The sequence below is a fragment of the Crocuta crocuta genome, unplaced genomic scaffold, assembly GCF_008692635.1.
Source record: "Crocuta crocuta isolate KB4526 unplaced genomic scaffold, BGI_CrCroc_1.0 scaffold25, whole genome shotgun sequence".
Lineage (NCBI taxonomy): Eukaryota > Metazoa > Chordata > Mammalia > Carnivora > Hyaenidae > Crocuta > Crocuta crocuta.
Window position 1 is genome coordinate 438,801 of NW_027532015.1, and position 14,465 is coordinate 453,265.

The window sequence follows — 14,465 nt, forward strand, 5'->3', positions numbered from 1 at the left end:
AGGGGTGCCTGGGTGGCACAGTTCGTTAACCATCTGACTCTTGATCTCGGCTCGAGTCATGATCCCTAGGTTTGTGGGCTTGAGCCCCACATCGGGTTCTGCACTGATGGCGTTGGAGCCTGCTTGGGATTCTGTTTCTCGTTCTTTCTGCCCCTGCGCTGCTTGTGTGCTTGCTGTCTGTCTGTCTGTCTCTCTCTCTCTCAAAATAAATAAATAAACTTAAAAAAAAAAATAAGTGTTCTTTTTTAGATGTCTATTAATGTGAGACAATATATACAGAATGTAGCTTTGGAAAGAATAGATGGTATATTACCTCATATGCTGAATATATCTGAGGAGGTGGCAAAATTAAGCTGTTCTTCAATATAGAAAATATTGGGAAGTGCAAGAGAGAATCAGAGGTAACCTACATTGGCTTAGTTGTAGGAAAAAGACTTGAGTAGCATATAGGGATATTACATTAAACACAAATGTAAATGGGGTATATTTTGTGTTGTAGCTGTCTTCTTGAGATGCTTCCACACAGTATTAATCCCTTTATTCCCATTTAATGTGTTTATATAGATATTGCTCTGTATTGAATTTCCATAGAAATTATCCCTCTTTGTGGAACTATCTTAAATAATCATATGAATAATTGATTAGGAGAAACAGTCTCTGGCATACCTGTTTTCAAATGTTGTGGTTTTGTTTCCTCTACTGATCTTTTTTCCCCATTTACAGTTTGTCTTTTTTTTCTTTCCTTGTGATAACTTTATCTTTTTTTGTGTGAATTGAAACAATAAGTATATCTACTCTCTGAAAAGCAGTTGAGTGATTTTCAAAATGAATATGTCACATACATTAAAGTGCTGTCTTTACTTCCCTCAATCAACACATGATGATTCTATACTAATCAATGGAATTTTCTAGAATGACACCGTGAAAGTGATAGGAATATGCTAAGGATTCTCCTTGTCACCATGCAGTGTTTATAGCAAAGATTTGGTTCCATTTCTAAAACATTCACCCTAACCTGATGCTACTGTTCCAAACTAAAGCCAATCTTGAATAAGTCTGGTGAAAAGTGGAGGTTTTGTTTTTTTTTTAAAGCTCTACTTTACGGTATTTTAGATTTCTGATGTTGCTAGGTCATTGAGTGACCTTCCTCTTCATCTTAACAGAGCAGACCTTTTCTGTTGGGGAACCTGTCTGCTCACCTACGCTGGAAGGTCGACTTCTACTTGTCTCGTGTCGCTTATTTGACACACACTGCCTCAGCTTGCTGGTTCTCAAGCTTATTCCCACGTGAGAAAGTTCCTGGAAACTACAGTGCTTTTCACCACATAATCATCCTGATGATGTTAACGTTGAAGTAATTGATTTTTAAATTTATACATAAAGTTGAATACGGCCTTATATTAGATTCCAAAAGACACAAACGTTAGTAGACACCAGCAGTTTAAGAAGAAAAATGAGATAAACTTTATGAGAGACATTTCTCCTCAACTTTTTTCCTCTGACCAAAATAGAGAGATGGTTCTCTGTGGATGGAAGAACTTTCCCCAGCTCATGAAATTTCAGTTCTTGGTGGGAGCTTAACTGAGACACATAATTACTCTTTCATGTGTTCAGAAATTACTAAGATGAATGGCCTGGCCTTGGCCCTCAAAGAGCTCATACTCCCATAGGAAAAACTCACAAAGGGCAAAACTCTGAAACAGCATGAAATCTGAGCAACACTAGGTTCTTCCCAGTAGGCTGGTCTGGCAAAGTGGTCAGGTTTAGGAAGCGCCTCTGCGAGGGGCCAGTGATACCAGAAAGGGTCCAGTGATGTAACAGGCTTGGATACAAATTACAAATCAGATGGGTAGGAACATAGTACTGTGTCAGAGCCGAGAGGGAAGTGGTTATTTCTGCCCAAAGGGGTAGAAGACAGAGGGAATAAGTGAGACGAGCACTAAAGGGATAGCATTTCAACAAGCTCTTTGTGATTTTTTTCCCTCCTGCATTGTAGTTAACTAGAACCTACTACGTCTTTCTGACTCACGCACATAGCTCCTCTACACACCAATCACAACGCCCCAGGTTCACAACTTAGCTTGGCCTGAATCAGTGCTTCTCAGGCTTTGCTGGTATGCAGATCATCAAGGAACCCTGTTAAAATGGAGAACCATTTGAAATCTGAGATGGAGCCCAAGACCCTCATTTCTGAAGACCTCCCAGTGATGTGATTCTGCTGGTCCATGGACCACACTGTGAATGGCAAAGTCCTGAGTTTTCACTCTTAATTTTTTTAATTTTTATTTATATTTGAGAGAGAGAGACAGAGAGTGTGTGCGAGGGGGGAGAGGCAGAGAGAGAGGGAGACACAGAATCCCAGGCAGGCTCCAGGCTGTAAGCTGTCAGCACAGAGCCCGACACAAGGCTCGAACTCATGGACCGCAAGACCATGACCTGAGCTGAAGTCGGACGCTTAACCTACTGAGCCACCCAGGCGCCCCCTGAGTTTTAACTCTTAATGTGAGAACTTCAGTAATTACCGAGTCAGTCTCTCACCTTGCAGTTATATTTAAAAACCCATCTTAAAATTTTGAAGAAAAATCTTCATGAAGACAGAAGATGTCTAGGAGTAACATGAACAAGAACAAGGATTGTGATTGTGATTACACAGTACTAAGCTCCGTTCACCTGAAGCACTGCTAAGGTTAGTAGTCATAACAGCAATAACTATGTATTCTCCTCCGTGTGACTACTGACTGAGGTAAATATCATCTCCCTATTTGACCCACAAAGGCAGAGGTGAAGTCACTTACTCATGGCCACCTGGCCAGGACAAAGCAGACCTTTGTGACTCCTGACCACACTTCTCCTCCAAGCCAATGCACTCTAAAAAGCACAGTCCAAAGAAGAAAATGGAAAGTTGAGAGAAGAGCAGAATCATAAGAGATATTGTGATGTTCTGTGGAATAAAAATGGCAGAACGTTCTGAGGACAGAAATGAGCAGCAAAGCTGTCCAAGGTGCCCTTATCAAACAGCCCTGTTAAATAATGCTTTCACATGGGTCCAATAGGTGCACATGAGCCAGAGGAAGAAGAGTGCTGACTCTGATCTGCTTCTATACTTTAAAGGTAGAGGAAGACACAGCAGCAATTATATTTTAGTCTTATATATTTATATACTTATAAATATGTATGAAAATATTACCAACGTGAAGAGAGAATTGCAGCCTCAACACAGTGACATTTTAGCAAGCTTTATATATCACCTAGGAGAAGAAACACATGGACACATTCACTGATGGAGTCAGACTTAACCACTCAAAGTATGGACCGGAACCACATTCTTAGGAGTATTCATTTTGAGTGCACAGAGATTATTTCTTGAGTTCCTTGTAGTTTTAATGGAGTCACAAAAATGATGTTTTTGAAAACAGCATGCTAAAAAATAGCCTCCCCCCCCCCTCAAAAAAAAAGGAAAAACTAGTTTGGATACAATTCTTTTTAGATAAACATGTCATGGCAAGAAATGACTTTGAAAGCTTGCTCCGTTACACAAATAAATGCAGGCTTAGCTGAAGCAGAGTGGTTATCAGAAATTTTAAATTGAAGAGTGAGTTGTTTTCCTTCCCATGGAAAATACATTGCAACCAGGAATAAATGTCTGTCCATGTTGAATTGCTTCCTTGTCCACCCTGGTGCTAAAGAAGGCCTGATAAATTTGGCTTATTTAGCAAATACCTTTTTGGGGCTAAACACTGAATCAACAACTATATGGCAAATCTCAGTGCTTTCACTAAACATGAGAAGATGGCTGCAATTATAATGAAGTTTGATTGTTGGATAAGGAGTTGATTGTGGGGACTCTGAGTCACTTGAGACTCCGTTCATTTACATGTGATAAAAATTACAGTGTTAATGGTGAAATGGAAAACCAGACTATTAGTCTTCTTTCTTCACTGAGTAAGCCTTTGTGCAGATCCCTGAGATAGGAAGATTCTACCCAATGGATACAAAAGCTTTACCACCCACCCTATAAGAAATGATCTCTCAGCAAGAAGATAGCGATGGAAATCTTCAACATCTGTAGCCTGAAAACCGCGTACCACACCACCTCCCTGGTAACATTGAACCAGCTCTCTCCAGTATTATCTTAGGAGGAGCTGTCACTTATTAGATGCTTGCTATATTTATAAAAATTTGTTCCAAGTTACTTTACGTAGTCAATCTGTTTGCCCTTTACAGTAATAATGATGTACTATTCTATTATTGTTGATCCCAAAGGGATACTTTTGGAAAGGATAAAGAGCACTGTTCAAACTTGACAATATGTCTTAGAGCTATAAGAATTGTATGTAAAAATTTGAAATCTCTGCCTTGGGAAAAAGATATATATTTTTTTTAATATGAGGAGTCTCCTGAGTTCACCATCAAAATATTCAGTATATATTTTGATGTACTATGCATAGAAATTACCACTAGATTCCAGGGAAACCAATATATATATGATATTGATATCATATATCATATATATTTCCTCTTAAGAGTTCTACAATTCTTTTGGGAAACTGTATGAATTAAAAAGATGAAGAATAATATTAATATAATATTAATCAATGCTTAAGAATGACAGTGTAATCTATAAGAGTGTAGAAATTGATAACAAGGACTTCCTTCTGTTTCCCCAATGTATTTTGAAGAGAGTAGTTAGCCTGGGCAGCCCTTTTCAAGAACAATAATCTCAGAATTAAGATATCTTTTGTCTGTAACCATCCAAGTAAAATTGAGGCCTCTGTAAAGCAACCCCTTTCAAAGGGTTGTCCAGCCTCCATTAGATGTTTTTTGTTTTTTTTTTTTNTTTATAAAAATTTGTTCCAAGTTACTTTACGTAGTCAATCTGTTTGCCCTTTACAGTAATAATGATGTACTATTCTATTATTGTTGATCCCAAAGGGATACTTTTGGAAAGGATAAAGAGCACTGTTCAAACTTGACAATATGTCTTAGAGCTATAAGAATTGTATGTAAAAATTTGAAATCTCTGCCTTGGGAAAAAGATATATATATTTTTTAATATGAGGAGTCTCCTGAATTCACCATCAAAATATTCAGTATATATTTTGCATGTACTATGCATAGAAATTACCACTAGATTCCAGGGAAACCAATATATATATGATATTGATATCATATATCATATATATTTCCTCTTAAGAGTTCTACAATTCTTTTGGGAAACTGTATGAATTAAAAAGATGAAGAATAATATTAATATAATATTAATCAATGCTTAAGAACTGACAGTGTAATCTATAAGAGTGTAGAAATTGATAACAAGGACTTCCCTCTGTTTCCCCAATGTATTTTGAAGAGAGTAGTTAGCCTGGGCAGCCCTTTTCAAGAACAATAATCTCAGAATTAAGATATCTTTTGTCTGTAACCATCCAAGTAAAATTGAGGCCTCTGTAAAGCAACCCCTTTCAAAGGGTTGTCCAGCCTCCATTAGATGTTTTTTGTTTTTTTTTTTTCTGAGAGAGAGAGAGAGAGCGAGCGAGCATGAGCAGGGGAGAGTCAGAGAGAGAGGGAGATACAGAATCTGAAACAGTCTCCAGGCTCTGAGCTAGCTGTCAGCACAGAGCCCAACGCGGGGCTCAAACCCACGAACGGTGAGATCATGACCTGAGCCGAAGTCGCTGCTTAACCGACTGAGCTATCCAGGTGCCCCTCCATTTGAATGCTCAAGAATACTTGGCTTGATAACTAACCTCACAGATAAATGAAAATCTCGTCTGACCATCAGACAGACTTTCCATATATGGAAGCAAGAGTCTTAATTGCTTCTGTTCGTCAATCCATCTTCTAACATTTGGGAGCTTACAAAGCAGATCTATACTCTCTCCTACCTGATGTCACTTCAAATGTTAGAAAAGTATGATTCTGATTGTCTGACTTTTCTTTATTAGACCAAACACCTTTGTTTTAAAAATAGTATTCATACGAGACATTTTTGAGAGTTTTGTTTTGTTTGTTTGTTTGTTTGTTTTTGCGCTGTCTTCTTTCTGGTCTTCTGATCATATTTCAATTTCTTTCTTAATTTGTGGCTAGAATTAAACATAACCATTTAACCAGTCCAGAGAAGACTTGTCACCAGCTTGTTTTAGAAAACGTGTTTCTATTAATGCATTCTGTTTTCATTAACTATTTTGTTTACATAGTACTGTTGATTAATACCGAATTTATTGTCCAGTAAATCACCTGGAATTTTTCATAAACTCCTTCTAAGCCATGTTTCTCCCCTTCTAGTCTTATGAAGACTTTCTAGATCCGAGTTCATATCCTTATATTTACCTTTCACATTTCATCTTGTTTTGTTTTGTTCATTGCTCAAACTGTAAGGATTTTTTTTTTCTGCATGGAGCTGTATTTGATGTATACATTAAAGTGTACAAGTGTTAGTTTGATACATCTATATATTGCAATACGATTAGCACCATGGCATTAGCTAACACCTCCATCATGTCACATAATTATCATTTCTTTTATATGGTGAGAATATTTAAGGTCTAGTGTCTTAGCAATCTTGAAGTATATAATATATATAACACTATGGCATTGTGCTCCTGTGTTAACTATGAGTACAATGCTATAGCCTCCAAATTTTATTCATCTTCTAACTGTAAGTTTGTACCTTTGACTAGCATCTCCCCTGTTCCTCCACACTCAGCCCCTAAACCACCACTCTACTCTCTTTCTACAAGTTCAGCTTTTTTTTTTTCAAGTTCAGCTTTTTTAGATTCCACACATAAGGGATAGCATACAATATTTGTCTTTCTCTGTCTGCTTTATCTTGCTTACATTGCCCTTGGGGTCCATCCATGCTGTTGCAAATGGCAGGATTTCCTTCTTTCTCTATAATATTCCATGTTATATATAAACTACATCTCCTTTATCCATTCATCTGTTGATAAAGGTTGTTTCCATCTCTTGGCTAGTGTGAATAATGCAACTACAGAGAACATGGGAGTTCAGATATCTTTTCTATACCTCTTTTTTATTTGTTTGGACATATACCCAGAAGGGAGATTGCTGGATCATACAGTAATTCTATTTTTAATTTTTTGAGGAACCTCCACACTGTTTTCTGTAGTGGCTAAACCAAGTTACGTTCCCACCTACAGCACATGAGTGTTCCCTTTTCTCCGCATCCTCAACAATACTTGTCATTTCTTGTCCTTTTGTTAATAGACAATCTAACAGGTGTGAGTTGATACCGCGTTGTGGTTTAGATTTGCATTTCCCTGATAATTAGTGATGTTGAGTGTCTTTTCATGTACCTGCTGGCATTCAAATAAATCTCTTCTTTGGAAAAATACCTATTCAGTTCCTCTGCCCATTTTTTTATTGGGTTGTTATTTTTTGTTATTCAGTTATATGAGATCTGTATATATTTTAGAAATTAACTCCTTATCAGATATATGGTTTGCAAAGATTTTCTCCCATCCTGTAGGTTGTCTTTTCATTTTGGTGATTATTTCTGTTGTTGTGCAGAAGCTTTTATAGTCGGATGTAGTCCCACTTACTGATACTTACTTTTGTTGTGTAAAGATGGTTTTCATCACTGCATGTGATCCTGGAAAAGGGAAAAAGCAACATAGAATAAAACTGACCAGGAGGAAATGAGATCAGAATTTTCCTCCTTGGTTTTATTTATTTTTTAGTTTAAAAAATTTTTTAATACATCTTTTAATGTTTGTTTATTTTTGAGAGAGAGACAGAGTGTGAGCTGGGGAGGAGCAGAGAGAGAGGAAGACACAGAATCTGAAGCAGGCCCCAGGCTCTGAGCTGTCAGCACAGAGCCCGACACGGGGCTCAAAACTTCAAACTGAGAGATCACGACCTGAGCCAAAGTTGGACAAGTTGGCCGCTTAACCGAGTGAGCCACCCAGGCACCCCCTCTTCCTTGTTTTTAGAGGATACAAGTAATGCCCAACAACAACCCCAAAAAGCCTTCCCTCATCACTACCTCAGATTTATGGGGTTTTCCTTGCTAGCAAATTTGCCTAAGTTTTGAGGGGGACATGGTGACGCTCTAGGACTAATCTTTATTCCATAACAGCTTTCCCAGCACCTCACTGTAAGAGCTGAATGAAGTGTTTTCCAAGGTGGCCAGTGTGAGAGGAGCAGCGTGGGATGGCACGGCCCATGCTCCCACCTTCCAGGGCCTCACAGCTCAGAGTCTCAAGTCCCATTTCATGCACAGGTATGTCCTTCTCTACAAAAGAGAAACCAGTTTCCCCTACCTCATTCTCCTCTACACGGTGAAATTAAATAGTTTCTTGACCGTTCTCCCTAGGGAGGTTGAGCGAAGGGAAAAAGAATTGGCCTTCAGATATTCAAAAGTGTTGGAGAGTTTTCATCCTTGGTTTTGTACCCTTTTGCAAAACATTTTCTTCTCTTTTTTCCTTAATGTTATTAAGAAAATTTGTTTTGGTTAAAACTAGAATCAGTCAGGGGGGTGGGGGTGAGGGGGCCTGGGTGGCTCTCCTGGTTAAGCCTCCAACTTCAGCTCAGGTCATGGTCTTACCATTTCGGAGTTCGAGCCCCGCGTTGGGCTCTGTGCTGACAGCTCAAAGCCTGGAGCCTGCTTGGGATTCTGTGTCTCCCTCTCTCTCTGCCCCTCCCCTGCTCATGCTCTGTCTCTCTCTTTCTCTCTCTCTCTGTCTCTCTCTCAGGTCATGATCAGCATAAAAAAAAAAAACTAGAATCAGCAAACTCTAGAAAAGTTAAAATATAACAGTTATGCAGATCATGCCTTCTGTATGTACAAATAAACCCCAGTGAATTCTGTTAAGCACTGGGGTTTAGAAGGGCACACGGGAAGTAGATGCGAGGGTTCCAGGATGGGAGTAGCCACTATTTGCCGTGCCTGTTCGCCCAGAGAGAGCACTGTCACCTAGGAGCTCTCTAGATCCCTTTTCTTCCCCCTCTCTGTGCGTGTAATTCTTTGGACAGTGCAGCTATGTAGCAAAATATGTCAACAGACTGTTTTCCTTATATATAGCTGTATGCCAGGCAGCCCAGGATAAGTTCAGACTCTAAACACAGTTGATATATTACCGAATATAAATACCGAACTGCCAGTATTCAGGGACACATACAGACCAGTCAGATAAATAGAAGCAACCTGCTTCAAATGGTGGGGGTACGTACACAAGAGAAATCTGTGAGTAGTAAATTTATTTTTGCCGGAAGGAAAATGTTTATGACACAACATACCCGATTACCTCAGAAAAGCACAAAGAAGCCATTCACCTGTGGGTTTTTCTTTTTCTAATGAGCCAAAGGACTTAGGAGACAGCGAAAGGCAGTGCAAATCTAACATAATATTTGAACTCCTTCTCAGTGGTTTTAAACCACAACAGTGCACCCAACATGGCATTTCTCTACAAATTTTCCAAAATTAAATATTTAACGGTGAGAAAATTAAGGTGTTCAGTTCTCAAGAAGGTGAATCTCCCTGCAAACTTGGGATAAGGTATAGATAAGGACCTCTGTCTGGTATAAAGCTGTATTATATTTATGTGTGTATGTGTGTGTGGGGGGGACGATTTCTGAGGGAAACAATGAAGTATAGATAAGCGCAAGACATAATAAAACAAATACTCATGTGTACAATACTCCAATTAAACAAATATTATTTTGTTATTGCTTCATGTCTTTGTAAAATAAATGATCAGATAAAATTAAAAACCCCTTCTTTTCCAGTCACATTCCCATCCAAAGTCATGGATCTAGTTTCATACTTTTATTACTTTACTATGTATATTATCCAGAGAAAAATAAAAGGTATTGTTTTATATACTTATGGAAATTGTGTTATAATAATAAATATGTTACCAATATGTTGCTAGTATGTTAATAATAATTACATTAATAACACATCATAATAATCATGTTAATATTTTGCAGCTATTTTTCCATTCAGTGTTATTTTACAATTTCCATGTTGAATCCTATAGATCTAAGTTATTCATTTTAAGTGTTGTGTTGTATATCATCAGTATAAGGAGATTGCCATTTTTATTCATTCCTGAAAAGATGAAAATATGGAATGTGTCCCATTTAAGGTATCAAAAATACTATAATTAATGTCTTTATATGCATATGTGAAAGTTTCTCCAGAGGATTCATGTGGGACTGGAATTTGTTAGCTACATTGCCGTGTAGCCAGTATTATTCTTCAACATGATTGTATGAGAGCTTTCATTTACCACGTACTCTCTCAAAATTGGTACCCTGTGACTTTTTCACTGTGGGAAAATTGATTATGGAATAATTGTTTTATTTGAATTGATTACTAGTTTTGAGCATTTATTAATCTAATTCAGGGTTAGATTAATAACGTCTCCTTTGCCCACTTTTCTATTAGGTTATTTGTATTTTTCAATTGTGATGTGTTACTTATATATTACAGACAATAATGCTTTTTGTCTTCTGGTCTGGTTCTCATTTTTAATTCTATTTATGTTATCTTATTTGTTCAAAGGTTTTTGATAAGTTAGACTATATCAAAAATAATGTTTTCCTTTTTGCTTGGTCTTCTAAGAATCGTTTTCCTGCTTAGAAACTACAAAAGCTTTTTTCGATATTTTCTTGTCATATTTTTATCATGTGTATAACACCTATGCCTGATTCATCTGAAGTTTATTTGTGTGTGTGTTCTAACTTAGAAATGTGATTGTTTTGCATATATAATCTAAGTGTCTCAACACCACGTATTGAATTTTTTGCTGAATGGTAATGGAAGCATCCTCTAATCATGGAAGTCATGATGGCAAATATGCTTGAGTCTGTGTCTCAGCTCTATACAGATTCCATTCTCCTGATCTGCTTATGTATCCCCATGCCAATGACATACTGTCATAACTATTATTGATTTATATTATTGACATGATACCCCCACTTGTTCTTGTTTTCAGAAATAGCTTGGTTACTTTCAGCTCTTTATTCTTCCACCCAAATTTCAGAATCCCTTTGTTGCGTCCCATGAATGATTAAATTAGAATTTCTATTACAATCATTAAATTTATAGAATAATTTGGGACAATTAACATTTTGAAGATACTCCATTTTCCTGCTTGAGAAAACAACCTAATTCTGTATCCAGGTTTATTTTATGTTTTTTGGTAAAGTTTTGTAACATTTTCATAAAGCTCTTACACACCTTTTGTTAGAAATACTACCAGTTGCGTTTTCAATTTTTAACTCATTTGTGTGATGCCTTTCTTCCTTTTGATATATTATAATTAGCTATTGGTAGTATATTCAAAATATATTGATTTTTAAAGCTCAACCTGGTATCCTTCTTGAACTGTCTCTAATAACTTTGTTGAATCTCTGGGAATTTCTTTGTAGACAACCATATCACTTGTAAATATTAACATATGTGATTTCCTTTTCAGTCCTTATTTACTTTTTCTTATTGTATTGCATTGGCTAGGAAATTAATACTTTTCAGTGTTGAATGTGATAGAGCTTGTTTTTCTTGTCATTAATGAAATGGCTTGTAAAATTCACCACTCAACAAACAGTTTTCTGTTACCTACTGTGTGCCAGGCATTGTTACAACAATGAACAAAACAGACAAAATACCTTCATGGAAGTTATTTTCTAGTTAGTTAAACAAACAAGGGTGGATAGGTCATGCTGGGGGTGGAGTAAGGGAGGTGTGATTTTCAATAAAGGGCAGGAAAGTTCCACTGAAAATGTAACGTATGAGTAAGGATGAAGTTAAGCACTGAGTGCAGAACAGCCAGTGCAAAGGCCCTGACACATGATTATCCCAGGCATGGTTGAGGAGGCCATTGTTGTTAAAAAGAGTGACTGAGGAGGAGAGAAAAGGACATGCACTCTGAGAAGTGATGAAGGACCAGATTGCAGAACTGCTGGCTTTTACTCTGAGTAAAATGGGAAGCCACTGGAATATTTAGAGTGGATTTAGGTGGAAGAGCCCTTGCTGAAGTCATCTCCTTGGGTTTAAAAAACTCACTTTGAAAATAAATAAAAAATAAATTAAAAATAAATAAAATAAATTAAAAACTCACTTTGGCTGCTCTATTGAGACTAGAATGGACTGGAATAGGAAGAGAAAAGATGAGGAGTAGTAAAAACAGAAGAGGGGTGGAAGGGAGCAGTTAGGAGGGCTTGCATTTGCTGATGTGCTGATGTGGGGGGTCTGAATGACAGAGAGGAGTCAGGATGATTCCACAGGGTTTTCCCCCCATTTGGTCTGAATGATTAGAAAGATAAATCTTTTCATTTACTAAAAGTGGGAGAATTGTGGGAGGAACAAATTAGTGGAGAAGGAAGGCATCAGATTGGAACATGTTGTGACTGAGATGGTGAGTTGAGAAAGCCAAGTGGAGACATCAGGTAGGTAGTTGGATATCTGAGTCCTGAATTCAGGAAAGTCATCTTTACTGCCTTATCAATTTGAGAATTCTCACCAGTAAGCAGGTAGGTCCTATAAAAGTTCATCATAAAAAATGACAGAGAAGAATTCTAGGGACCAAATACGGTGGCCAGCCAAAATTTGGAGGTGAGAGAGATGGAAAGGAAATAACAAAATAGACAGTAACTAGTAAGATAGAAAGCAAACAGATGAGTGTGGTACCCAGGAAGGCACGAGAAGAAAGCATTCCAGAGAGGATAGGGTGGTCGCTGTGTCACAGGTGGGGATAGGCCCAGAGATGATGATAAAAGGACTCTTAGATTGAACAATGTGGAGACTTTATGATGCATATAAAAACATTGTTAGTGGAGGGAAGAGCAACCCTTCCATTTCCTTAATTTATGCAGTCTTGAATTTAGTTCTAGACTATTCTAAACAGAGAAACATGGGGTTTTACTTGAGACAGTCATTAAGTTCAAAATCAGAGTTTATCATTCAATACTTACTTGATTCTTATATTTCACTCCTTCCCTCTTTGTTCTCTTCTGACTGAAGTGGAGTATATATTGTTAACCTTTTAACTGGAAATGCTATAAGAATACATAAGCATTGACCCATGAAAATTTTAACTCTATCCCTTACATGAACATAGAAAAAAACCTTAAGATGTATTTTATTCTCCAATTTAAAAAAATCAGGGGCGCCTGGGTGGCTCAGTTGGTTGAGCGTCTGACTTCGGCTCAGGTCATGATCTCACAGTTCGTGGGTTCGAGCCCTGTGTCGGGCTCTGTGCTGACAGCTAGCTCAGAGCCTGGAGCCTGCTTCGATTCTGTGTCTCCCTCTCTCTCTGACCCTCCTCTGCTCACACTGTCTCTCAGAAATAAATTTAAAAAACATTTTTAAAAAATCAATGCATGAAAGCATAATTTTGAATGCATGACCTCACAATACCAAAACAAAGTACATTATGGTTTTAATAAGTATTGCTGTCACGCATGATGTTGTATGTATATGATATACATACATTGCATATTATGAAGAACATCATGCATCATTTCTTTTTCTATGAGGTCATGCTATACTTGATATTATTCTACTAAAACAAAGCTTTATTTTTTATTTTTTATACTCAACCAAGTGCTAGATCAGGATTGGTCTTATAACCAATAAGACAGCTCATGTGGCCTGCTCCGTAAGGTCACAGGTAGTGTGTGTCCTGTACCCTGATGTTTTTCTCATTTGACATGTTATATACATTCCACCAAAGTAATTTCCCTGGATTTTAGGACTTCTCATCTTTCCACCATTCTGTACTGAATGAACACAAATCCAGGTGGTGGTGGAAAGGTGGTGGTGCCTTTGCAACATGGACTCCTAACAGAAAAGGGCGCTTTGCCAGTATTACCAAGATTAGGGCCCCACAGGGCGAGGCAGATGTATCAAAAAGGAGATGCGGTGTTTTTGTTGTTTTAAGTTTATGTATTTATTTTGAGAGAGACAGAGAGAGAGAGAGAGAGAGCAAGCAGGGGAGGGGCATAGAGAGGGAGGGACAGAGGATCTGACACTGGCTCTGTGCTGTCAGCACAGATCCCAATGCGGGGCTCCAACTCATGAACTGTGAGGTCATGACCTGAGCTGAAGTCGGATGCTTAACCACTTAACCAACTGAGCCACCCAGATGCCCACCCCAAGATGCAGTGTTTAAAAAGAAGCTCAGAGGGGCGCCTGGGTGACTCAGGCCGTTAAGCGTCCGACTTCGGCTCAGGTCATGATCTCACGGTTCATGGGTTCCAGCCCCGCATCGGGCTCTGTGCTGACAGCTCAGAGCCTGGAGCCTGCTTCAGATTCTGTATCTCCCTCTCTCTCTGACCTTCCCCTGATCACACTGTCTGTTTCTCTCTCAAAAATAAATAAAACATTAAAAAAAATTTAAAAGAAGCTGAGCGAACACCAGAAACAAACTTGATCTGCCTCACAATGTTACATAGTTGGAAACCCTGCAACCTGATTTGTAAAGCTCAGCTAACCCGACCAT

At 38.1% G+C, this 14,465-nt stretch overlaps 1 protein-coding gene across 2 annotated transcripts in view; it reads left to right on the top strand.

The window, feature by feature from the left end:
- Positions 1–14,465, top strand: part of RGS17 (regulator of G protein signaling 17) — a 76,064-nt gene that overhangs the window by 31,977 nt on the left and 29,622 nt on the right. Inside the window, exons 1-2 of one of the 2 annotated variants that reach the window (XM_077775984.1) lie at positions 7,896–7,912; positions 8,096–8,239. The exons of the other annotated variant lie outside the window; for it this stretch is intronic. The gene's annotated coding sequence lies outside the window, so the exon portion shown is untranslated. Of the gene's footprint in view, positions 1–7,895; positions 7,913–8,095; positions 8,240–14,465 lie in introns of those variants that run through there. 2 annotated transcript variants of the gene reach the window in all.